Raw genomic sequence first — 13,512 nt, 5'->3', positions numbered from 1 at the left:
GGCCAGGGAGAAAGGATCTAGATTTCTTCAACTCCAAGTTCCAGTGTTGTTGCTGTCCCAGTAAGTTTTTATAACAATGGAGCAAAGAATGTCATATATAAAGGTACTTTTATAATACATTGTTGGATACCTCAGGTAGGTGGTAGCAGCAAAGTGGGGGAATCTCTGACCTCAGCCTCAGAATTATCAGAGGACATCCTTAGCTCTTTGGCTGTTAGAAGCTACTTAGTCCATTCCAAAACGTTTTACTTGATAGTCACAGGGGGTAAACGTAGCTCAAGGTAAATTTTAATTAGTCCCTATATGTGTAACATTCCACAGTCACTGATGTGCTCCTCAGTCAGCCATTCAGAAGGCTCAGTGACAGTTATGGCTCTTCCCAGGAACTTCTGTTCACATATCACAGAATGAAAGTATCAAACATAGCCTTAGAGCTTCCCAGAACTGGGAAAATTGTGGTAAGTTTTCTTACTCACTATGAAGGATATGGCCAACACTCCCGTAGCAATACAGGTTAACAAGGAAAAAAATCAAAATTTCATACAACATATGAAGACTGACACTCAGGGAATATTTCTTATTTGTAAGCCTAGCATCAGTGAAGATTAGATGTCCATGCAGAAAGTAGATGGGCAAGACAGTGTGAAAGGAATTCTAGCAACCTCAATACTTTCAAGTACTCGAATACCATAGCTCAGGGATGGAAGCTATATTTGCAGTAGTCTAGAAGATTGTAGTATATGTAGGAACTTTATGAAGAAATTTTACAATAATCAATATAATATTTTTATTAGATATGTCAATTTCTGATAAGTATCAACCCAAACACTATTACTGAATTTGGAAAAATGAATAAATCATCTAATTTTATTTATTTTAGAATACTTGCATTTATCACCAGTTTTATAGATCACATAGTATTTCAGTTACTTTTGTACTTTGGTTGGTTATTTATACTTTACAAAAACAACTTAAGTAAGGGATGATTTATTTGTGGTCCATAGTTGTAGGGTATTAGTCCATTGTAGTGGGTAAATCACAGTGGCAACATTAGAGGCTGATCTTGTTACATCATCAATCAGGAACCATTGCCCATAGAATGAGTGGGAACCACTCAACATTTAGATTGGGACTTCCCACTTCAATTTACGTAATCTAGAAACTCCCTCACAGACATGTCAAGAGGTTTGTTTCCATGATGATTCTAAATCCAATCAAGGTGATAATTAAGATTAACTAGCACATATATCTAAATGATGTACTCCTGTGGCTTTGTTATAAACAGCTCCTTGACCTACATGAATAGTAGGAATGATTGACCACATTGCTTTTCAGGAAATTTGAAGCAGGTCAACCCAGTAGATAACACTGACAGGAACCCCTGAACATTTCAGAAGGCCCAAACTCCAACAGTGATGACCCTAAGAATGGTTTCTAGATTTGGATCATGCTTGTGGAGAATGCTGAGATCTGCTCTCTTCATCACCTCTACCTGTCCCCATGCCTTAGACCACCCACACTGCACTCCCAAGTCTTACTGAAGCCTTACCCTCTGGAGGCAGAATTAGGGTGAGCCCTTGTTTCTACATGATCAGTCATGCTCGTTAATAAATTCTTCCTCATTTTCAACTTGTCACTTTAGAAACTTGTCAATCCAGTGTTGTAGGGCAGGCAAATGGGCCAGGTTCTGCAAGTACTAATTAACAAGTTGTATTTGGAGAGCCAGCAAATCAACTTCAAAGTTTTCACTTTCTCTTTGTGTATTACCTTATGGTTGCTATTTTACCACGAAAGAGGAACAGTCATCATGGGCATGATTTGCAGCAGGCACAGTACTTAGCTTCATTTGTTTGTTAGTTTAGGGAAATTTATATTTGAAAAAAGAGGAAGAAAAAAAGCAAAAACAAACAAACAAAAACAACCCTATTGAGATACTAGATGAACCTGTATGAAATTTGGTACTGACAATGTTATTTAACCAAAGAGACAGTATTTGAAAATTATTATTTCTTTTGCTTTTTTAAACTTCTGTGCCTTGTTCTAATCAATTTGTGTTTGCCTGGGTGCATGCATGTGTAGAGATTAGACACTGTGGAAGGTACTCAAATGGAAAGAACAAATGCATAATAGGATTATACATCAAGACAATTGCTTCATAAACCAGGCTATTGCCTTTGAAAAGAACTTTTCCAAATTCCATAACCTCCCTCATTAGCATATCAAAAGCTCAGCATTGAGCTCCTGGAAATTTTGGTTCTGGAAAGTTTCTCTTTAGATTGTATAGATACTTGGAGGCTTGTTGCTGCTGGGCAAAAAACAGCTATGGTTTGAAAACAATTTGAGAGCTTGTCAATTCTGGAGACAATGAGGAAGAAAAGATAGTTAAGGTAAAACGTCGACAGTAACAGTTTGAGACCTTAGTGAAGAGCATCATAAAAAAGGAAGGGTAACCCAATAGAGGCAGTGTACTGGGAAGATGGTTTTCAGGGAATCTGTGTATTTAACCTCATGCAAAACAACGCTATTCTCACCATGCTGTTTATATCAATAGAAATGTATATTGTAAAGAAGTGTTTGCATAGACATTAATCTCTCTATGTGGTAGATGCTCAAAAATGGTTATTTCAATAGCATTTAAATGATTTTTCATAGTACACAACTCTTCTGTACTACTGACACTTTTGATAATTTACCAAAGACAAAACTATACTATATCTTTTTGTCATGTTTTTAAAATAACATTCATTCTTTGAATGAAAAGAAAACAACTATCTGGATTGATTTAGGTAATTATTTGTTTATTCGTTCATTTATTTATTTATTGTGTTTATGCACATGTGCCCTGGTACATATTTGGAAGCCAACTAAAAATCTGTGGCAATCAGTTTTATCCTTCCACATATGGGTGCTAAAGACTGAATTTAGGTTGCAATCTTTGACATCAGTCAATTTTACCTGCTGAACAATTCTGCTGATTTGTCAGTTACTTATCAAATCGTCTTTTATTTTGGTCATCATCTCCTTTCTTTCGTTCTTCCTTTCTTCCTTCCTTCCTTCCTTTCTATCTTTCTTTAATTTTTATACTTTTGGCAGTCGTGGGTCTTTGAACCCAGGTCCTCCTACATACTAGTACTCTACCATCAAAATACATTCCCCATCTATGATGGCTAACAATGATTGCCAACTTAGCAGGATCAAGAATCAGGTAGGAGTTAAACTACTGAATCTCTGAAGGAGTTTCTAGATTAAATTAAGTGAGGTGGGAAAACCTGCCCTAACTGTGGGTGACACCATTCCATGGGCTGGGTTTGTGGACTGAATAAAAAGGAGTTGTGGTATTTTCACTGTGTCCTTCGCAGTAGAGGCAACTTTTACATGTGTGTTCCAAGTCAATTCATGAATCTCTGCTTCTCAAGGGTTACCTCCTCAGAAATTATGTTTAGATCTATGAATTTAGGGATAACAGAAGCACCAAGTCCATACTATGAGCAGAAATCACTGAACATGGTTAATTAACTGAGTTTCAGGAAGCAAATTGCTAATTTTTGTAACCTATGATTTTTTTAAAAAATTACTGTATAAGTACATATTTTTCTTTTTTCTAAGTGCTAAATTCCATAGGAAAGTGTGGTAGGCTAATAAAATGGATTGACTTTGTCTTCACACAAACAGTAAGTGTAATTCAATTTAGAGCTACACATGAAGCCAGTTATTTTTAACCTTAGCAGAACAAAGTGTGAATATAATGACATCCTGCCTGTAGATTTTGCTGTTTTCATGGAACCCGTTCATTAAATAAAGCTGTATATTTTCTCTTTTAGGGAATGTGTAGTGTTTCCTAATTTAAAGTTGTATTTAGCATTCAGGTAATTCATTATAGTAATCATATTACCAAATGCAAGTAATACATAGGCATATAGAATTAGCTGTGAGTGCTGTCTCCTTGATGGAATAACTTCATACCCTAAATTCAGACAAATTTTCTAAAAGGTAGCATTACACTGCCTGAAACAAAGATTCTTTCTGTTTGACACACGTATTTCTGTTCATTTAAATAGACGTCCTTATACAAATAAATCTATATATTCTGTGTGCACGTGTTTTTTTTTAAATTACCAGTAAAATATGCAGCAACCATCTGTGGGATGGCAGTTAGACTACACTCTTCCATTTTGTGATGAAAAGCATGCACCTGTGTTTTCTTGTGTCCTTGATTGGTGTGGTCAAACATCATTTGAATCTTTCAGGGCATGGTAATTGACTACTGCATAGGTTCTGAGCCTATTTGTTCTAGTGAGAAAAGGGTGGTGTGATTGCTATTTATGAGAAGCTATCCTGTATGCTTTGCAGACTTAAGAGTCAAGGTCTTTTCCAGCCAAATCTGAATTTTTTTCTAACTTTAAAAAATAAAATGCAAGAATTTCAGAACTACTTTTCCAAAATTTTCCATTCAAAGCAGTATTCTACAACAAAGAAATATTTTACTTTGGGTTTAAAGTATCACCCAGAGGATTTCTAAATTTTCACTATTTCTAAGCAGGACTGGGAGACACTTCTTCTTAACAAACAGGGTTTTTTTTCTGGTAAGGAGCTTGAGTTTTTACTTGAAGAGAGAGAAGTTTTGGATCTATTTTATAATGTCTTTCAAGATGAAAATGATTGGCAGGGATGATATCTGATCTAAACTTCATTATCTAATTTGATAGTACTTTATAGAATTAGGTCCTTTATCACCTTAATAACCAATGCTACGTAGAAAATTGATACAATTGCTAGATGCATATGTCTTAAGGAAACTACGAGAGTGATTCATTTTAACCTTATTGATTGGCTTACTGTACCAAAATATGCACAATTTTGATCCACTTTGTTGAGTTACATTTTCTTCTCACCTACCAAACTATAGAAAGTAGAAAACCCACCAAGTGTAGAAAAGAGAGTGGAAACTCCAGATTTATAAAGAATATGACTCTTTTTTTTCATAAAAGATAACCAAATGAGCCCATGAGAATTTCCCTTTCCTTTAGGAATCATCACCACTTTTGCTTTTGTGAAGCAACCTCACACCAAAGAGAATCTCACTTTAAAACTTGTTGTTGTTCTACACATGTGTCACTTGTAGTGAATTTTTGTGAATTATAATCAGAGTTGTGGCTAATGGTGAGCCTGCACTGCAAAACTACTGTATGACTCTTTATCCTCAAAGAGTTCATATACAACCATGGAGATGGATAGTGGAATGGAAAAGGATATTGCAGGGTAGGTGTGTGAATTTGGTCTGGATCCCTAACGAGTCCATAAAGTCCTCATTTAGGAGTCTATATTTGAAACTGAATCTCAAATGAAGTTTATTCTATGTGCATTAAGAATAACGAGGGGAGGTCAGGTAGAGAGTAAAATATGGTTATGCATTTGGAATGAGAGAACAGTGAGTTCTTCATTTTACAGACAATTTTTTTCATCTAAAACACTGGCTTGATGCATGAGAACATATCCCCCCATCTGACATTATAGGGATGGGATACAGAAAGCAAATAAGCAATAAAGCAAATTGGAGATAATTGCACAAGGAGGCAAGTTTTTCACTTTTATGAATGCATCACATGAAACCTCTCAGCTGTGACATGATGATTGCTACTCTTCATATCTCCATGTTCACCTTTTCCCTTAGTTAGAAGACGCTTGGGTGTTAGCTAGTCATATAGCCACATAGCTAAAAGGACCTTCCTGGTTTTTCTTACGCTGATGATTAAGGTCTGGCTAATGGGATGTATGTAGAAAGTATGTTTGAAACTGAGTATAATTTCCTCTTGCTATTTCTCCTTTCTCTGTGTCTAACAAGTAAGCATGATGCCATAAATGTCACAGTTGTCCTACACTTCAAGATGAATACTGCATCTTTAAGTACGCTACCCAACATAGGTGAAGATAGTTGAGTCTCTGATGATATGGAGTAGTAGCATTAGCCTTGGGCCACTAATATTCAGATTAATAAGTAAAAGAAAAACAAAGTGTGTATTTAATTCACTGCTATTTTGCCCTTTGTTGTCGGAGCCAGCCAATTATAAGCTCAAGTGAATAGAAGTAATATGTGAACACTACTAGAAATAAGTGGGTAATCATGAGATTTTTATGAACAAAAACCATTGCTATTAAGGGTCCAGAAAGATAAAAAGCCCTCAAATGAACTGTGCTTAGAAAATTACAATTACAGCAAGGAAGCAGGTGCAAAGGGAGGCAGTAAGTGAGGAGAGTGGGATTTACTGTAGGTAAGAGATTCACAGGTACTAGCTCATTCAAGGACATATAGCCCATAGTAAGCACTTTTGATTTTACTCTGAATGACAACAGAAGGTTCTGACAATTGTAGTAATAATAATATTATGATACAATCTATGTTTTACAACATCATTTGGTTGTAGGAAAGAGGATATTCATGTAGATAAGAAGAAAAGTGTGAAATAAACTTTGTGTATCCCAACAGTCCAGTGAATGATTAGGCACATAGGGGAAGATGGTGAGAATGAATGATTTGCTAATGATGTTTGCCATTAAGAGAGAGGAAGAGACATGCTAAGGATTTTGACATGAACTTTCTGAAACTGAGACACCTTTTTTGAAGATAAAGAATCAGTGTGAAGGAAGTTCATCAAGTTTACACCAAAGAGCTTGATGTTAGACCGACTGTATTTTTGGTATATTAAACAACAAACAAAGATGAGTAGCATTTGGGAGAAGAAAAAAATTCTGGAATTTGAGAAATATGTCTGAGTTCCTGACAACTTTTGAGAAATGTGAGTAGAGATGGAATTTGAAAATACAAATAGAAAGCATGTGAGGAGAAAGAGTGCAGAAAGAGATCTCTGTATCGGCATGGGAGTCACCTATGATGTTATAGGCAGGGATGAGTTGGGGTCAGTAAAGAACCTGAGAAGAAGTGGACATGTTGAGGAGAGCTGTGAGCCGGCAGTGACCAAGGAAACGTTTCACCAGAGTAAAGTGCCAGCTGTGCTAAATATTTAAGCCATTGCTGGCTTCAACATATGGAGTGCATTGAAGAGATTGACAAGACAGTTTTGAGTGCAGTAGGAGATTAAAAACTTAACCAAGGCCAGTCGAAGAAGTAAGTTTTGGAGGCATCGTCTCCAGTCATTAAAAATTAGTTTTGATAGCAATTAATACCTTCTTATTATTATTATAATTTGATTTTTGCTAATGAAAAATAACCCTATAAGAAATGCAAATCATTTTGGAGAAAAGAGACAAGAGTAAGAGTGGGGTCTATAAGTAGGAGAGGAGACATTAGTGTACGTGTCATGGACCTAGCCTTAGAACAAAGATTTCATCTTTGACGGGAAGAGAACAAAATAAAGGACAACATATATAGAGAGTAGATACAGGTGGATATGTTGGTTTGATGGCAGGAACTACATCTTTTGTTTTCTAAAATTGGTATGAAGCAATGAGGACATGAATATTAAAACACAACAGTCTAGAGAAGGTAGTAAAATGACAACTTTGAACCAAACATGGCAAGTCAACTAACCCCAGGATCCTCAGAAACCAGTGAAGGCCCTATTTCCTCAGAGGACATCTGAATTACTGAAACAGATACACACACACGTAGCCCCCATTACTTACAAATTGTTTGCTCTAAAATGAGATGACTTTATAACAACATTTATTAACTGTAATATTATGTAGAAAATTACATTTTCCCTTCAAGCTTTTATTTCATTTGCAAAAGTCAAGGCAGTATCATTACATTTCTGTGTAAAGTCTGAACACAAATCTTTCCAACAAGTCCCATGGATAGCATTCTATTTGATCCTGGTGGAGATCCCAATACTTAAAATTGAAGGTTTTTTTCTTCTTTTTTCTATTTTTGCCACTTTATTGAGTAGCAGGTTCATAGGTCAAGTTATCCAACTAACTCACCAAAGCCTTGATCAGGAGTAAACTGTCTGACTAACCAATCACCCTCCTGGAGAGTTCAGATGTAGCTCCTGCTAAAGTTCAGAGCACACAGACTGAGTGATAGTTTACAACTTGATATAGAGGCTTGTGGTCTGGCACAAGCTAACCTGAGGATACAGCAGATCCCTGCCACCTGACAGCACTGCCGGTGTCCTGGGGGTGTGGCTAGCGTACACTGGCAGGGGGAAGTAGTGACTCTGTCTTAGCGGTTACCAGGAATTCCTCATCCCTGTTTAGGGAGTAGTGCCCACATTGTTGTAATTTGGATGAACTTTGGTAGAATTGTGTCTCAGTTTGTTGTTAGAACCTAAAGAGGAGGGAGCATGTTGTGGCTCAGCCTGGGAAGGAATTTTAGCAACAAACTCTCCCACTCTTTCATTATTTCAATTTGGTTAACAGTCCTGAGAATCCCATCTCATGAAATACGTCACTTTGCTTCAAGTAGTGTACCATACCTGAGTATATGTCTTTGTCAACAAAGTAAAGCAAATCCACATAATTTTCCTTGAATTTTTAAAATTTAGCTATTGTTATTTTATAAATTATATTTATAAATTTCATTGTATGCTGCTTCTCCCATAAGGTTTGCTTTTATTTTTTTTCAGACTTAAAAGTATAAAATCATCAATCATTTGCCATGTCTTCCAGGTTAACTTGTTCTCTGTATATTCTATAAATAGCTTATAACTATTGCCATAAAATATGTATCTCCTGAATATGCACTAATCCATACTGAACGTCAACCATCTTAGGCTTTATTAGAGTTGCGGCACACTGAACTTCAACTTTGGATTTATGCTTTTGCACATGGATTTCTGGCTCTTGCTTTTGAAAAACTGAGTCACATAACCCTATGAGTAATTGGGCCTTTTGTGCAATTAGAACTTTCCCCTGCATTATAATTTAGAGTAGGGTTGAATTGAAAAAAATATAATGAGTCATTTTACTGGGGCTTTTAGGGGAGTGATTTTTGAAGGTCTGGCTAAAAGGCTCAAATATACCTGAATTAAAAAGAATGACAAGCTGCAATCAGGACTATAAAATAAAGGTTCTCAGTAAGCAGCCATATTACAATCAGAACGTGAATGGAGCAGATCCCTGTCTTGTGTTCAGAAGCAGAGGAAATGATGAATACCTAAGGTAACTCATTCTGTGCAAAATCAATCTTTCAATGTCAATTTTAAATGAACTAATTTGTCCACAAATCTGCTCAGTCAGTTTGGAAGGATATTCTGCTCCTTCATATTAGCAAATCCTTTAATCTTGACTAGTTCACTGAGCAAGAAATCTGGAAATGTGTTAATATGAATGGACATATGTAGTAGGATCAAATTTTAGTCTTTTAATTAGTGTCTGCTTAAGTTAGAGACTCTTTCTTGGTTGAACTACTGACCCACTAATAATATCGTAAGAGATTATAACTAATGTTGACTCAAAGTTCAATTTAATTTTTTCTTTTCTTTTTAAAAATGACATATTTTAGCATAAAAAGTAATAAGCTCTAGTATTGATTTTTGATACACATATGTAATTATAGTTTGTTCTTATCCACCCCCTCCCTGACTCTCCTCTCTCTTAACTCCCTCTTCATCTTCTTCCTCTGTAATGCAATCTCTCCTGCTTTCATAGTATCCGTATTCCATTCACCAACCCTTTAAAACATTATCCTTCCTTTTCATGAACTCCTTTCTACTTTCATGACTATACACATATCTACACATAAGCATATTAACTTAAATGCAGGTTATAAATAAGAGAGAAAATATGATGTACTTGTCACTCTGAGTCTGGCTATAGCATTTAACACTGGTTGCATCCATTTTTTGGCATATGCTATTCCCTGATTCTTCTCTTTGCTGGGGTAAATTTCCATTTTGTATTTGTACCACAGTTTCCTTACCCATTCACCTGCTTGTTCCATTTTGTGACTAATATGCACAGTTCAACAATAAACACGAATGTGAGTGTCTCTATAGTATACTAACTGAAAGCTCTTTGGGTAAATACAGGAGTGTCACAGCTAGTCATATTGTAGTTCTATTTTCAGCGTTTTGAAGAATCTCCAAAATTGACTTCCACGGTGACTGCATCAGTTTATAAACCCAGCAGGAGTGTGAGTCCCTCTTTCCTTAACTCCTCACCAGCATTGGTTGTCATTTGTCTTCTGCATGATAGCCACTGTCTTCTGACTGGGAGAACAATGAATCTCAAAGCAATTTTAATTTACCTTTTCCCAAGAGGGAAGCCGAACACTTTTCAAATATTTATTAGCCATTTTTATGTCTTTTGAGAGCTGTCTATTCCTTTTATTTGCCCAGTTATTGATAAGACAATTTGATATTTTATGCCAAAATTTTGCAGTTCTCTTAAAAGTAGTTTTTATTAGTTTTAGAGAACATGCAATGTGTCTTGACTTATCACTCACCCCTCTCTCAACTCTCTTCTCATACACTTCCGTATTCACACAGTATTGTATCCTACTATTTTTTTAAATCAAGCAAGACCAATTCGTGCTGCTCAAATATTCTTGCTTGTGTAGCATTCCACTGGAACTTCCACTAGCCAAGACCTATATTCTTAGAGAACGCTGACCTTCCCTCTCAGAGTAGTGAACAATTCCCAAAGGTTCCTTATCTAGGGATGTGATTGGTCAACCTCCTCTCTCCATGCTATAATTGATGTGTTGTTGGCTTGCACAGGTCTTGTTTACAGTACCATAACTCTGTGAGAGCATGTGTGCAGCTGCCCTGCTGTGTTCAGAAAACCTTAGTGCTTCACAGACCCTGATTTTTATGCTGTTCGTACCCTACTCTTCTACAATAATGCCTGAATCTTGGGACAGTAGGGCTGTGCAATGTATAGGTTGCATTTAATGATAATTCCACAGTCTTTTATGTGGATAATTCCACAGCCACTTGTGGATCTTTGCTAATCATAATCTACTACAAATAGAAGCTTCTCAGATGAGGGGAGAGAGATTCATTGATTTATGGGTGTAATAATAAGTCACTAAGGGTCAGTCTAATACTGTGTCCATTCACTTAATAATAGAAATAGGCTCTCTCCCTATAGCCTATAATCTATCTAACCATAGGTTCTTGGCCAATGATGGCACGACATATGAATTTTGTCTTGTGGATCAGAACTCAAATCAATCAGAAAGCAATTGATTACTTCCTTGATAATCTTGCCACTATTGCGCCAGTGGACATGTCCTATAGACTAGTTGTTATTGTAGCTCACAAAGTTCCTGTGTGGGTAAGACTGATAATACTTTTTACTTCTGGTAGTATGCATAACACTTTTCAGCACTGTATAGCCAATAAGGTCGACATTTCCAGATTAGAAACCCCTTGATTTCACTATGTTCTATATCTCAAGTATGTGATGTCTTCAGCATTATGGTCCTATTATCAAGATCTGGAGGAAAACTAAGAACATTGGCCTGTAATGTTTGGGAGTCTGTAGTACCTTGCTGGTCAACAATGCAAAAAGAAACAACACATTTCTGACATGAATGTGGATTTCTTATTAGCCTCTGGTGTCTAGTAGATGCATTGTCACCTGTATAGGATACCCCTCTGTGTACATGCATAGGAAGGTTCTACAGTAGTAGGCTTCCCTATGTATTTCAGGATTAATACTAAAACTTCCACCTTCAGGCTTCAAAAAGCATTCTTATTTTCTTGTTACAGAAAAACAACTCCTATGAAAGCCTGGTACAAAAAGAAGTGATCAGAGAACCTACCACTTGCAGGTGGCTTGTTCGTGAGACTGGTCAGTTCTCTCTACATGTCTTCCAATGTAGAAGACTGCCCCAAACCAGACTTTAATCATTGGCCACACTGTCCCACATCACTAGTAATGGATCCTCACTCTGTTGTCTAATCATTTCAGTTTGTAATATCTACAGGTCTCATCAGACTTGATATGAACCACAGGTCTACAATGTTAGTTTTTGGCATATCTCTTGCCACTGTTCACATTTTCAAATTGTTTGATAAAATTCTTCAACTGAAAGTTATGTTTCCATGCTGACAGAACCAAATTGTTATTCCATTGATTATCATAGCACGCTGTATTGTCAGTAGCAATTGTTTGTGCTCATTCAGAGAGGGCACTTCCTCTGGAGAAAGACTCCATCTCCCATGATCAAATCTCGAAGAGTGGGTCTAATGCCAGCAAAGGGATAGCTCAGCAAAAGGGTGGATGAATTTGCCATTGGGAGTGAAGTCAAACAGACACCAAGCAAAGAGTTTCCTTCCTCCTACTTTTTATGTGGACTCCCATCAGAAAGTGTGGCCTAGGTTTGGGGTGAGTCTTCTGACCTAAACAATCCAAACAGGGAAATCCCTGACAGATGTGTTAGCTGCTTGTGTTTTAGTTATTTCCAGATACAGTCAAGTTGACAACCAAGATTAGCCTTCACAGCTACATTTAGTTGGGAAAATGAAAGTTGATTTTCAGAATTCTTTAATTCAAAATGATTAATCATATACCTTAAGAATGTTACCTAGATTATACAAGAGCTTTGTCATTTTCCAACAAATTTGAAAGTTGGGATTTCTTCAGATTATTATAAGAGTCTGGCCTTATGGAATAAGTCAGTTATCCCAGCTAAAGAAGAGGGTCCTAAATGAACTCCAAGAGGCTATTAATAGCCCCTGTCTCTACACAGACTGTGAGAATCAGGCTTTTCAGGGATGATCCCACTAATAGATTATCTAATCCCAAGAAGTCAGACTTAACACACAGCGACCATGCAGCCTATGGGGGCTCTGCAGCCTGGCTTGCCTGTGCCTGTGGCCATTCCTAAAGACTGGCATTTGATTGTCATTGACTTGAAGGATTGCTTCTTTTCTATTCCCTTGCATTCTCAAGATAGTCCTCGGTTTGCGTTTAGCCTTCCTTCGATTAACTTTAGGGAGCCTGCCCTTCGCTTCCAATGGGTGGTGCTCCCCCAAGGGATGGCTAATAGTCCAACTATATGCCAGATTTATGTAGCTGCCTGTTTAGATCCCCTCAGACGTAAGTTCCCTGACCTTTACATTATCCACTACATGGATGATATTCTTTTGGCCGCGGCCGAAGAAAGACAATGTTACATAGCCTTTGCAGAGCTACAGGAGCTTCTGGAGGCCCGAGGATTTATTTTGGCTCCTGAAAAGATCCAAAAGACACCCCCTTATACTTATTTGGGTCATCAAATTCAACAAACTGGCCTCCGGCCACAAAGACTCCAGATCGATTGTTCAAATTTAAAAACACTTCATGATTGGCAGAGATTTTTGGGAGAGGTGCAATGGTTTCGCCCTTCTCTTTCTATTAAAACAGGGGCTCTTAAAGCGCTTTATGATATTCTTCCTGGGGATCCTGCTCCAACTTCCCCTAGACAGATTACCCCAGAGGCCAGGGAAGCCCTACAATTGTTGTTAAGAAGTATAGAGCAAGCCCACCTTCAGCATATAGATTATGGGCAGCCCCTTGTTCTGGTTGTACTTTCATCTAGCTTTTCGCCCACTGCCGTGTTTTGGC

This window comes from Mesocricetus auratus, unplaced genomic scaffold (genome assembly GCF_017639785.1).
Source record: "Mesocricetus auratus isolate SY011 unplaced genomic scaffold, BCM_Maur_2.0 Super-Scaffold_100691, whole genome shotgun sequence".
NCBI classification, from domain to species: Eukaryota; Metazoa; Chordata; class Mammalia; order Rodentia; family Cricetidae; genus Mesocricetus; species Mesocricetus auratus.
Note: the sequence above shows the minus strand (reverse complement) of the source record.